This window comes from Anomaloglossus baeobatrachus, chromosome 1 (assembly GCF_048569485.1).
Source record: "Anomaloglossus baeobatrachus isolate aAnoBae1 chromosome 1, aAnoBae1.hap1, whole genome shotgun sequence".
Taxonomy (NCBI): Eukaryota; Metazoa; Chordata; class Amphibia; order Anura; family Aromobatidae; genus Anomaloglossus; species Anomaloglossus baeobatrachus.
This window is the reverse complement of record NC_134353.1, coordinates 615141249-615154797: the sequence shown is the minus strand read 5'-3', so window position 1 is coordinate 615154797 and position 13549 is coordinate 615141249. Positions and strand designations below refer to the sequence as shown.

The 13549-nt window shown below is 50.4% G+C and overlaps 1 protein-coding gene across 1 annotated transcript in view; it reads left to right on the top strand.

Moving 5' to 3' along the window:
* Positions 1 to 13549, top strand: part of HSD17B3 (hydroxysteroid 17-beta dehydrogenase 3) — a 186489-nt gene that overhangs the window by 154152 nt on the left and 18788 nt on the right. The window lies entirely within an intron of this gene.

Genomic DNA, 13549 nt, shown 5'->3' with positions numbered 1-13549 from the left:
AGTGTCCCTCAGAAATATGGGAATGGGTCAGAGAGCACACGCCGTGCACCTTGGATTGAGCTGCAGTCCTGGCTGATGAGGCTCTTACTATCCGAACATAATGGTGGAGCCTTCTGGACGATAAGCCACAGTCTACTTCTGCACCCCGGCCCTCTCTAGTTATATCTGTCCCTCCACGCAGTTGCAGGCTGATGACAACCATGGCTCATAATTCTGGGCCCCAACAGTTCTGACCACATCCTGGGGGAATTATAGAGAGGAGATGTTATGGGTGAGGGCAACCTGGGCACCTGCAATCCAGTTGTCCCGCAAGGACTCGGAGGGACCCCCACGCACCTCCACCTCCAGTGCATTTTGTGCATTCCATCCTGACTGAGGAAGAAGTACAACCACCTCTGCCAGAGTGTACCGCTGACCCCTGTTCCATAGATGCCCCTATTGGTGTGTATGGGCTCTGGCCTTTGTTACCAGGTTCTCCTCCTGCCTTCTCCAGAATGCACACTGGAAGGAGTACGACACAGAGGAGATGTTATCGATGTGGGCAGCCTGGGCATTTGCAAAACATTTGCCCTGCTGGTCGATTGAGGAATGATCTTGCACCAAATCGACCTGTTCATTCTCTACAGCCAAATACAAGGGAGAAGAGTTCTCACCCCTTCAAGTTGACTTGCCTAATGACTCAGACACTCGTTATCGACCACTAGGAGTTTATGGGGTGCAAGCCACAGCCCGACTTCCTCTCACCATCAAAGTAAGTACTTACAGGAGGTTGTGCTGAATGGACAGAGAGTCATTGGATTTTGTGACTCTGGGGCATTTCTCACAATAACTGATCCCCGGGTGATTCGGCCAGAGACGATACATCATGGACCAGGGATTGTTATTGAATTGGCTGGAGGACAAAGGAGGAATATCCCAAAGGCGACTGTAGATCTGGACTTTAGCTTTGGGGACAAGCTATGTGTGGGCGGGGTGATGAGTGGCCTGCCTGCAGATATTCTCCTTGGAAATGATGTGGGAGATCTACAATGCCGATTTGTGGGTGTGGGAAACACAGTTTAAGTGAAGGAGGACACAAAGGGAAGCTTGTCCTTCCAACCCTACCGCTGTACAAGGGATTATCCACAGCTGAGAAGCATGGATTTAAGTGAGGTGGCCAGAGGTCTGTGTAGACCTCATGGCGTACTCAGTTAATAAAAAGGAGGGAGAGGTTGTGATGGTGTGATATATTGTGAGTTATGTACCATTTTGTGTGGGTTCATGTTTTAGACGCGGTGCTCTGTTGTCCATTCTGTGTACATTGTCTTGTTTGCCTGTTAATCCCCCCCCTGCTGGGTTTCTGTCAGTAGGTCTGGGAGAGGGGACCTGGGATCCACCTAAACTCTCTATTTACCTGGTGATTAGTCATTCTGGGTGAGACTAAAGGTACCGTCACACTAAGCAACTTACCAGCGATCCCAACAACGATAGGGATCGCTGGTAAGTTGCTAGGAGGTTGCTGGTGAGCTGTCACACTGCGACGCTCCAGCGATCCCACCAGCAACCTGACCTGGCAGGGATCGCTGGAGCGTGGCTACACGAGTTGCTGGTGAGCTCACCAGCAACCAGTGACCAGCCCCCAGCGCCGCGTGGAAGATGCTGCGCTTGGTAACTAAGGTAAATATCGGGTAACCAACCCGATATTTACCTTGGTTACCAGCGCACGGAGCTACACGTGCAGAGAACAGGGAGCAGTGCACACTGAGCGCTGGCTCCCTGCTCTCCTAGTTACAGCACACATCGGGTTAATTACCCGATGTGTGCTGCAGCTAAATGTGCACAGAGCAGGGAGCAGCGCACAATGCTTAGCGCTGGCTCCCTGCTCTCCTAGCTACAGCACACATGGGGTTAATTACCCGATGTATGCTGCAGCTAAATGTGCACAGAGCAGGGAGCAGCGCACAATGCTTAGCGCTGGCTCCCTGCTCTCCTAGCTACAGCACACATGGGGTTAATTACCCGATGTATGCTGCAGCTAAATGTGCAGAGAGCAGGGAGCAGCGCACACTGAGCACTGGCTCCCTGCTCTCCTACTTACAGCACACATCAGGTTAATTAACCCGATGTGTCCTGCAGCTAGCTACATGTGCACAGAGCAGGAGCCGGCAGCACAGGCAGTGAGAGCGGCAGAGGCTGGTATCGAAGGTAAATATCGGGTAACAAAGGACAGGGCTTCTTGGTTACCCGATGTTTACATTGGTTACCAGCGTCCGCAGAAGCCGGCTCCTGCTGCCTGCACATTTAGTTGTTGCTGTCTCGCTGTCACACACAGCGATCTGTGCTTCACAGCAGGACAGCAACAACTAAAAAATGGCCCAGGACATTCAGCAACAACCAACGACCTCACAGCAGGGGCCAGGTTGTTGGTGGATGTCACACACAGCAACATCGCTAGCAACGTCACAAAAGTTGTTCGTTAGCAGCGGTGTTGCTAGCGATGTTGCTTAGTGTGACGGGGCCTTAAGGGGTACTTCTCACACAGCGAGATCGCTAGCGATATCGCTGCCGAGTCACAGGTTTTGTGACGTACCAGTGACTTCATCAGCGATCTCGCTGTGTGTGACAGTAAGCAGCGACCTGGCCCCAGCTGTGAAATCGCTGATCGTTACACGCTGTTCTGGCTCATTTTTTGCTCGTTGGTCTCCCGCTGTGCAACACGCATCGGCGTGTTTGACTGCGGGAGACCAATGAGCACAGACTCTGTGTAAGCAGCGTACACTGGTAACCAGGGTAAATATTGGGTAACTAGGCAAAGCGCTTTGCTTAGTAACCCGATGTGTATCCTAGCTATGTATACATTGAGCCAGCGCATGCAGCCTGTAAGCGGTGTACACTGGTAACCAGGGTAAATATCGGGTAACCAAGCAAAGCGCTTTGCTTAGTTACCCGATATTTACCCTGGTTACCAAGCGCAGCATCATTACACGAGGCTGATGGCTGGTCACTGGTGAGATCTGCCTGATTGACAGTTCACCAGCGACCATGTAGCGAAGCACCAACGATCCCTGCCAGGTCAGATCGCTGGTGGGATCGTTGGTGCGTCGCTACATGTGACCCCAGCCTTACAAGAGAGAAGAAGCAAGATTGATCCTCTGGGAGGGAAAAGCTGAGGCTGCGGCCAGCATGCCAGAGAGACTGTGAGAAACCCCCGTTTGCTTGGAAAAGGACTGCTGGAGGATTGTGACTGATCCCCGGGACATTTATGCCATTACTGGACAATTTTACCCTCTGTATGGTGGATTATTTGATGGGCATTCTGTATTGCATTGAATAAATATGCTTTGGATTGTTCATCCATCTCTCGCTCTGTTGATTGTGTGATATGGGAGAAGGACCCTGTCACAACTGCATTAAATCAAACATTTGTGAACATATCTTTAGGGGAATCTGTCACCAGATTTTTTGATGTAATCTGAAAGCACCATGATGTTGGGGCAGAGATCCTGATTCCAGTAATGTCTCACTTATTGGGCTGTTTTTTGCTTTTTCAATACAGAGTTTTATCAGCTCCAGATCATCACTAAGGAGAAGCTGGCATCATGCCTCCTAGTTCAACCACTTTCCTTCACTGATTAGCAGCTTTCTCTCAATATACAATGTACACAAAAGCTTGCTTAATGGGGGTGTGGACAAGGTTATTCAGAGCTCATCATTATGAAATCTGCTAGAGAATCTGCAGCAGAGGATATTGTGATTCTGTATTAACTGGTGCACTCAGTAAACTAAAATCAGGGTCTCTGTCCCTGCATCATGCTGCTGGCAGATTGCATAGCGAAAACCTGCTGACAAATTTACTTTAAAGTGGTTATTATCTTTCAATTAAATTTCTCCCCTGGCTGCAGTTTGTTATACAAATGTCGCGGGCGGAAAAAACAAAGAAAAAGCGATCAAACAGTCCAATAATTGTGCAAAATTTTATTGATCAAGTGAAAGTAAAAACACCATAAAACATCATAAGTATCCGGACACATTACTGACTATAGTAGATCATACTTGTGGTATATAAATTAGAGGAAGAACTGCCATATACAGCGACCATATTGACAAAATAACATATATCAAGTATTTGCCATGTGATATAATAGGTCAAGGGTGGAGTCACAAATCACCAATCAAAATTATATATATATATATGTAGTCAGCAGGGTTTATGGAGATATTCAGAAATTCAGGTGATAATTACCATTTATTACATCCGATATTTCCACAAACCCAAGCAATTGACCATTAAGATCAATAGTGATAATAGGGCTCCAAACCCATGATTGTCACAACCTGCCAGTATTAATTAATGACAATGGAATCACCGCCGAGGAAACCAATCACCGTCCAATCAAAATTGGGCTGCAAGACCCAATAGGGTCATATATAGATAGATTATATTATTTGCCATTATTATGTGCAGTCACCATTTGATTGGACAACCAGCCGATAACGCAGCGGTATATGATGTTATCATTTGGGCAATCAATAAAAAGGCGGTCTACTATAATTATTGCAAAAACAGGCCAGACAATATGAGATTTAATACAGCATAATGATATGCATTATATAGGAATGGTAATTACCATTAGATCGACCAGATCACCAGCAATTGGTGTACCAATCATACTACAAATGTGACAATATAATGCCTAAAATATAGCTTATCACAAGAACATAGAACAAACTAGTGGGTCGCCATACGGAGGCAGGATACCAACATTACCTGAATAGGCTTTGCAGATATACAAAAAACTCAGAGTGTGTCCGGATACACAGGACGCCCTACACGTGTTTCGGCACACGCCTTCGTCCAGGGGCGGGATATAGGTGGTAACAGCCGGTATTTAATCAGACATGCAGCCAATCAGTGTGTAGTGACCTAGGTGGTGACGCATGCGTAACCACAACAACCAGCATCAACAATCGACCGCCGCGTCATGGAGGAGGAGGGCTGAACACATCACATGATCAGCCAACACCTACACCATGAAGATACGGAGGCCGAGTGGAGACGAGGGGAGAGTGGTGCGCATGCGTACAGATCACTCATGTCGCGGGCGGCGGGGCGCTGCGCTCACCACGCTCGGGTCCGGCGCTGCTGCTGCTGCTCAGTGGCTCGAGCGATGGGCCGGATCCGGGGACTCGAGCGGCGCTCCTCGCCCGTGAGTGAAAGGGGTGTTTTGTTGGTGTTTGGGGTGTTGGTTTGTGACGCCACCCATGATGTGTGGTGAGGTTGGGGCACCACCGCTGCTCTATATGGGGATCCCGGGAGCGGTGACAGGGAGCAGCTGGGATGTTTTCCTCCCCTCCGTGGGTAGGGGGATTGTGGTAGTCCCGGGGCCCGGAGTGATTGTCTGTTTGGTGGATTGCAGGGCTTGGCCAGGTGCAGGGTCGCGGGGCAGCGCAGTGCCAGACGGCACGGTGGTACTTACTCAGCCAGTAACGCACACGGAGTCTCTGGTAAAACAAACGGCTGGATGGACGAGTCCGCCCGTCCCCGGTCCTTACGGTTGTGCGTCAATCGGCCTCTCCTGCAGACTGTCACCACCATCTGCCAACCTTGCTGTTTCTGTGCCCGGGCCACGTACCCGGACACGGCCAGTCAGTTCCTCCACTACTACTTCCCTCACTCTCACTCTACACTCCACTGAAAACTGCACCCATTTCCCGCCTCCAGGACTGTGAACTCCTCGGTGGGTGGAGCCAACCGCCTGGCTCCGCCCCACCTGGTGTGGACATCAGCCCCTGGAGGGAGGCAACAAGGATTTGTGTCTGACTTAGATGTTCCTAACCGGGGTGTGGGGGGTGTGTTGTTGCAGTACCTGTGACGTCCTGGCTAGTCCAGGGCGCCACATTCCCCCTTGGTTAAACGCAGACCATCCGCGGGCTGCTCGTCCATCCTCTGTTTTATTTTCACAACTGGAAAAAAGGTAATAAAACGGTAAAACATGAAACATCTTATAAACTTCCCACAACGGGAGGCACAGTACTTTAACGTTACCAACATTTTATTAACGGTACAGCTTCCGCTCTCCCCCCGCCCAAACAACCTGGCCCTGATGCTGCCCCTAAGAAGTGGGCAGCTCCCCTTGCCCCAGTCCAGAACCAAATTGCCCGAGCGGGTACGGTCTCTTTCAGGGGACCCACGTCCATGGGGGACCCCTGACCCCCAGAGGAATGCCACCAGTTACGGTAGTGGCGGGCCTGGGCCATCCATTTCCTCCAGGCCCATCCTCCCAAATCAGCCTCTCCGGAGGCGGTCACAGTATCAAGCCCACATTTTATTTACACGCCACAAGTTTGTGGTTGCCCTGCAAGTTCTCGGGCTTGTCCGTAAGCAGTTCCTTACGCACGGTGCAAGGGGTCCCAACGGGGACTAGTTGCCGGCAACGGCCGGTTCAATCACGGTTGTAAATCAGATAACTGTTCGGTTGATTCGATCTTATCATCGGTTACTTTTTCAACAGATCAATCATTTAACAACATCAAGAACATCACACAGTGCATGTGGTCCCAACGGGGACTATTTGCGGTGGGGAACCGCTGCCATCACTCTGGATCCGCTCCACCTGGCGGGGGAGGGGACTGGGTTGGTGCTGGAGGCTCCTGGCTTCCTCTCAGCCTAGTGTGGCGCCCTAGGACCTGGTCGCCACAACGGCATTGCCCTCCTGAGGGTTAATGCTGAGTCTGGAGGTAATGGGGAAGTCTACTGGCCAGTAAGTTAACATCCACCGCAGTTTCTCCCTCAGGCCAGTAGGGGGAGCTCTGAACCTGAAGTTTCAGGGAGCTTCCTTAAGCCTGACCTGGGGGAGGAGTTAGTTAGTCTGTAGGGAGCAGCAGAAGTGAACAGACACAGAGTGAGCTGTCCTGTGAATCTGGGGCCTAGAGCTGGAGCAGTTTGGCCCAGAGAAGCAGGAGTAGATGAGAGGCAGCAGAGAGACTCGGACATCGGAGTCTGTGGTTGCCAGGGTATAAAATCCGTCCCTGGTAGCCGAATCCGAAGGGCAGGGGAGCTGCAAGCCCCTGGCCCAGACACATCCAAGGTACAGCTGCAGCATCAGGGCCCGGTGTGGACCCCAGCGGAGAAGCACCAGGGAGTGGGCCTGCGCAGCCACCTACAGAGGGAAGGGACGTGCTATTGGTCCCAGCAGCGAAGAGGGCCATTGCTGGATTCAGAGAAGCAGGGTCCTATCATCACCAAGAAAGGTACAGGAGTAGGCCTCATACTCAGCTGGCCAGAAAGATCACCCCAAGTACTTCCAGGCCGACCGGATCCCCATCACCACCTGTAACGGTCTCCCAGGACTGGACTGTTCCCAGAGTAAAAGAGGAAAAGGTAAAGAGACTGTTGTTTGTGCCTGGTTCTTTCCTCGCCTGTCGGCCCTGCACCGTGTTAGTCACACAGCACCATAGACTTTCACAAGCACCAACTGTGCCCCGGGCATTGCTCCACCTGTGGGGAGCAGTACCATCATAGCTGCCATAATATCATCCCGGAGGCCTCACACAGCAGCGGCGGCTTATTAGCCGCATACCACAGGTGGCGTCACGAACACAACCATTAACAAGCAAGCTACATATTCTACTGACACCCACCAGGGCCACGGAGCCGGGCCCAGCCACCACTGACTACCACCGGACTAGTCCAGCCCGGCACCGGGTGTCCCATAGCCCTGGGGTGGGCGAGTCACTAGCGTTCAGGGCAAACCAGCCCCTCTCCCCGCAGTGCCGAGTATAGGTGACAAGGTCACCGGGAAACAAGTTGCGGCTCGGGTGATCTTCCTGCAGGTGGTCATTGACGTCCCTCCGGGCTATGAAAACTTCGGCCTCCAGGCCCGGTTCATAAATAACTATGGGGAGATAAGGTATGCACACCAGTGACTATGTAAGGGGAATACATGAAATAGCAGAAACTGCTGTGTGAATACTGACTTGAAAAATCCAATAGCTATATGCAAGAGTGAATATGTGAAAAATGGAATCTGCATTACTGCCATGAACATATGAATCAAGAGAAATTTAGCTACTGAATTGATCAATGCAATAGAGCCCCAACACTACGCCAAAGTATTTCTCTACGTTGGGGTCCCTAGCTTGTGTGTCCTCTCATGCAGTTAAAAAACCTACCGTGTATGGGAAGCTGAGACCCAGGCTATTTATGCGTATGATATGGATTGGCAATAGGTGTGGTTGGGGAGGGTCCACAAACGAAAAAATACTAACAAATAGGAATAACGTTTGGAACACCATTCTAAGTCCGAACTGGGTGCAAAAACCTAAAAAAACATCACTATGGGGAGATAAGATATGCACACCAGTGACTATGTAAGGGGAATACATGAAATAGCAGAAACTGCTGTGTGAATACTGACTTGAAAAATCCAATAGCTATATGCAAGAGTGAATATGTGAAAAATGGAATCTGCATTACTGCCATGAACATATGAATCAAGAGAAATTTAGCTACTGAATTGATCAATGCAATTAGCTTGTGTGTGTCCTCTCATGCAGTTAAAAAACCTACCGTGTATGGGAAGCTGAGACCCTGGCTATTTATGCGTATGATATGGATTGGCAATAGGTGTGGTTGGGGAGGGTCCACAAACGAAAAAATACTAACAAATAGGAATAACATTTGGAACACCATTCTATTTGTTAGTATTTTTTCGTTTGTGGACCCTCCCCAACCACACCTATTGCCAATCCATATCATACGCATAAATAGCCTGGGTCTCAGCTTCCCATACACGGTAGGTTTTTTAACTGCATGAGAGGACACACACAAGCTAGGGACCCCAATGTAGAGAAATACTTTGGCGTAGTGTTGGGGCTCTATTGCATTGATCAATTCAGGAGCTAAATTTCTCTTGATTCATATGTTCATGGCAGTAATGCAGATTCCATTTTTCACATATTCACTCTTGCATATAGCTATTGGATTTTTCAAGTCAGTATTCACACAGCAGTTTCTGCTATTTCATGTATTCCCCTTACATAGTCACTGGTGTGCATACCTTATCTCCCCATAGTGATGATTTTTTAGGTTTTTGCACCCAGTTCGGACTTAGAATGGTGTTCCAAACGTTATTCCTATTTGTCGGTTCATAAATAAGGCCGTAGCCCCTTCGGACGTCAAACCTCCTCACTTGCCCCTCATACCTCGGGCCCCGTACTCGGAAGGTGGCTCTGCGGAGGTTCTCCTTTTCCCTTATCGTGCGGGCCACCAGCTCCGCCTTTCTCTTCTCTCTCTCCGCGATCTCCTGGCCCAGCGGTGTCAGCTCCCTGTCCCAGTAAGGGGCTATCGCAGGCCCCTGCGCACGGGTCGGGCCCCGCGAGACCTCCTTTACACTGCCCAGGACCGGCATTCGGGGTGGGAAGTCCCGCGGTGTCATGGCCTGGGATGCTGCCGCACAGCAAAAACCCGGCGCAGCCTCAGCCGAGGCGTGGGGGATGGGTACAGGGCGCTTCTCCCGCTTGCCCTCCGTCTCCTTCGGCACAGGGCGAGCTGCCGGGGTCGGTTCGGGCCTAGGCACGGTCACTGGGTGTGCATCCGGGGCATCTCCGCTAACGGGCTCGGCTTTCTGTATCTTCCAGGGGAGCGGCGCCGGACGGTCACGGGCCTCGGCTGCAGGTCGGTCCGCCTGGGCGGATTGGCAGGGTACCGTTACCGGTTGCGGTGGTAGCGGGCTTAGTGGCGGGGCAGCAGCAGCCAGCACGGGTAGCGGGGGAGGCAGCAGGGCGAGCGGGCGCAGCCCGGGCTTCTCAGCCACGATGGCCGACCCTATAGGGCTACAGGGGCGTGGGTCGCTTACCCGCTCTTCCAGTTCTTCCTCCACCTCGCGTCTCCGGATGGCCGCCACCACGTCCACCATGTCGGCCTCCCACTCCTCCAAGAGGAGCTGCACTCGGACCTGCAGTCGGCTATGCAGCTGAGCGGTCCGGACCTCCACCCACGCCGCGGTGCCGGGCGTGGGGGTTACGGTGTTGCTTGTCAGATGGTGCATCGCTGCCGCGGCCTCCTCCAGGAACCAAAAGATGGCCGCAGGGTCCTGGTGTCCCTGCTTTTATAGCCAGGATCTAGATGCGGCCAGACGCCATCCGTGCCCCCTTGGTGTCTCTCTGGTACCTCCTCTTCAGGGGCGGAGCTTCGGCTTTCGCGCCTCCACTGCTCGGTAAGACGCTCAAGCGGGGACTTTTCGCGCCCAATATGGCGGCTTCCGAAACATTTCGGCCGGACACCTCCGGCGGGACACAAGGCGCACTTCCACCAGCCGGTAAAACGGTACGAATCCTGTTCGTGACGCCAAGTTGTCGCGGGCGGCGGGGCGCTGCGCTCACCACGCTCGGGTCTGGCGCTGCTGCTGCTGCTGCTCGGTGGCTCGAGCGGTGGGCCGGATCCAGGGACTCGAGCGGCGCTCCCCGCCCGTAAGTGAAAGGGGTGTTTTGTTGGTGTTTGGGGTGTCTGCTTGTGACGCCACCCACGGTGTGTGGTGAGGTAGGGGCACTACCGCTGCTCTGTACGGGGATCCCGGGAGCGGTGACAGGGAGCAGCTGGGATGTTTTCCTCCCCTCCGTGGGTAGGGGGATTGTGGTAGTCCCGGGGCCCGGAGTGATTGTCTGTTTGGTGGATTGCAGGGCTTGGCCAGGTGCAGGGTCGCGGGGCAGCGCAGTGCCAGACGGCACGGTGGTACTTACTCAGCCAGTAACGCACACGGAGTCTCTGGTAAAACAAACGGCTGGATGGACGAGTCCCACAGACGGCTGCAACGGTTACTCCCGGTAGGCTGGCGGTAACTGTCTCTCCCTGCACCGGTATTATGTTCTCAGCCCCGATGGCTTCCCACCGGTAACCCGCTCCCCTGCGGTATGTTGGCTAAGGGAGCCCCTTCTTGCCCGCAGGCTCTGGCCCTGGGAGCTCTAGCTCTGGCGGTAGCTTTATCTCCCTCACGGTTTGGACGGTTGCCTTCAGTCGGGTCTTTATTGCTGGGAAACCCCGGAGGTTCCTGTCGCTGATGGATTTCACCGGTTTTACGGCGACTCCTAGCCTGGTTGGGGTCCGTAGGCCCTGCCGGATGGTGCTGGCTTCTCTTCGCTCCCTGATCCGGTACCGGCGGGCCACCGCCCGTCCCCGGTCCTTACGGTTGTGCGTCAATCGGCCTCTCCTGCAGACTGTCACCACCATCTGCCAACCTTGCTGTTTCTGTGCCCGGGCCACGTACCCGGACACGGCCAGTCAGTTCCTCCACTACTACTTCCCTCACTCTCGCTCTACACTCCACTGAAAACTGCACCCTTTTCCCGCCTCCAGGACTGTGAACTCCTCGGTGGGTGGGGCCAACCACCTGGCTCCGCCCCACCTGGTGTGGACATCAGCCCTTGGAGGGAAGCAACAAGGATTTGTGTCTGACTTAGATGTTCCTAACCGGGGTGTGGGGTGTGTTGTTGCAGTACCTGTGACGTCCTGGCTAGTCCAGGGCGCCACACAAACAGTGCTGCACTCACCTTCTCCGGGTCCATCGGCGAGTCTCTGCCACTGTTCCCGGTGGCTGGCATTGGCTGCAGTATGTACTTCACATCAACAGCACAGCAGCCAATCAGTGAGCTCAGGGCTCCAAGTGGGACACGTAATTCCCTGCTACAGCCATTGAGATCACTGATTTGCTGCCACCCTGTCGAGGAGAAATGTATTAGTGAGAAAACAACCCCTTTAAGTTTTGCTCTTCTACACTGGTGATAAGTCAGTCAAGCAAATCTCCTGACAAGCTTCATAGACCGATGTTTTTTTGGATGTATTTTTTTTATTATTTAAATTGTTTTGTGTTCACACCATGGATTACATATCACTGAAATAAGGTCTTGCTGACATGAAATTATCGGATTGTTGGCCAGCTTTCCACATAGCGCATTAATGTTTCCTTACTACAGATTGTTTTAGTTTATTTTATGTCTGATGCAGCAGAAAAGTATGTTGTTAAATTTCCTATACAGATTCATAGAATTGTTCTAAAACTGCATGCAGTAATACTAATCAAAAGTGGCAAACAAATGGGTTTCCTCCAACCGTTAGAATTTTTGAGCTTTCCTTAAATTCCCCTAAGAAAACATGGATTATTTTAATGTAGTTATGGTAGTCTATTTCAATTACAAAGATGAATGTAAGAACATTACACAGTGGGAAACATCACTTTTTGAATTATGAAAATAGAAATTTTGTTCAATGCCGAGGTGCACAAAGTATTTTAGAACAGATATTTCATAAATATGTGTATGCAATTTATTAAAAAATAATAAAAAAAATCTGAGAGAAACATTTACTGTAATTTTTGGGTAAATTCCCATCTCTGCCTACACAGTTTCCTTAATGCTCATTCATTACTTTCGAAATCACGGAAATATCACTGCTCAACCTATTGGTGAGGTTGGGAGAAGAGGTTTTCTTCTTACGACTCTTCAATGAAGGCTATATTTTGCTGGTGTCTCGGAACAGTAGAACAATGTACCACAACTTCAGAATCTGCTAAATCTTCCTGAAGGTCTTTTGCAGTCAGGCGGGGGTTCTGGATTGCCTCTCTTGCAATCCTACCAGCAGCTCTCACATAAACTTTGCTTGGTCTTCCAGACCTTATCCTGACCTCCACTGTTCCTATTAACTGCCATTTCTTAATTATATTTCGAACTGAGGAAAGGGCAACTTGAAAACCCTGCTTTGTGGGTCTCCACCATTTTCATTTTCAGAGTGCTAGGCAGCTGTTTAGAAAAACCCATGGCTGCTTTTTATGATAAACACAGCAAATTAAAAAGTAGAAAATCAAAATATGAAATTGCATTTTTAATTCATTGTGTTGGCCCCCAAAAAATGAAGTAAAAGTGGCCACCAAAATGAGAACTACAGTTCACCTCTTTAAAACAAGCCCTTACTACTCCAAAAATGGAAAATAAAAACGTTGATGGTCTTAGCAAATAATGATACAAATTAATTATTTTTTAACAACAGTTCTGATTTTTTTAAAGCATTAAAATATACGTAATCTTACTGATCTAAAGAATCATGTTACCAGTATATTTTTACCATGTAGGAAATGTCTAAAACGCATTTAAAAAATGATAATTGATTTTTTTTCACAATTTAACTCCACTTAGAATTTTTTTCCCCTATTTCTACATAGATTGTATGGTAGCATAAATGGTCTCATTTAAAACTACAATTTGTCCAACAAAATAAACAAGTCTTTACATGACTCAAAAGTTAAGACTCTTGGAGAAAGGAAGGGAAAAGCGAAGTGAAAAAGCAAAAATTGTTTGCCGGGGAAGAGGTTAAAGGGGTTGTTCAACCTAAATCCATAAGTCTGCTTTCACTCTGTGTGACTGCAGACTTATGAATCCTGAAATCACACACTGTGCACTGCGAGGATTCTCTGGTGTCAGAGACGGGAACAGAACTTGCAAATTGGGGGGAAAATGGGGGGTGAGACTTGTAATCCAGATATAGATCACCGGAAAGAGGGATGGGGTACAGCTGGGATGA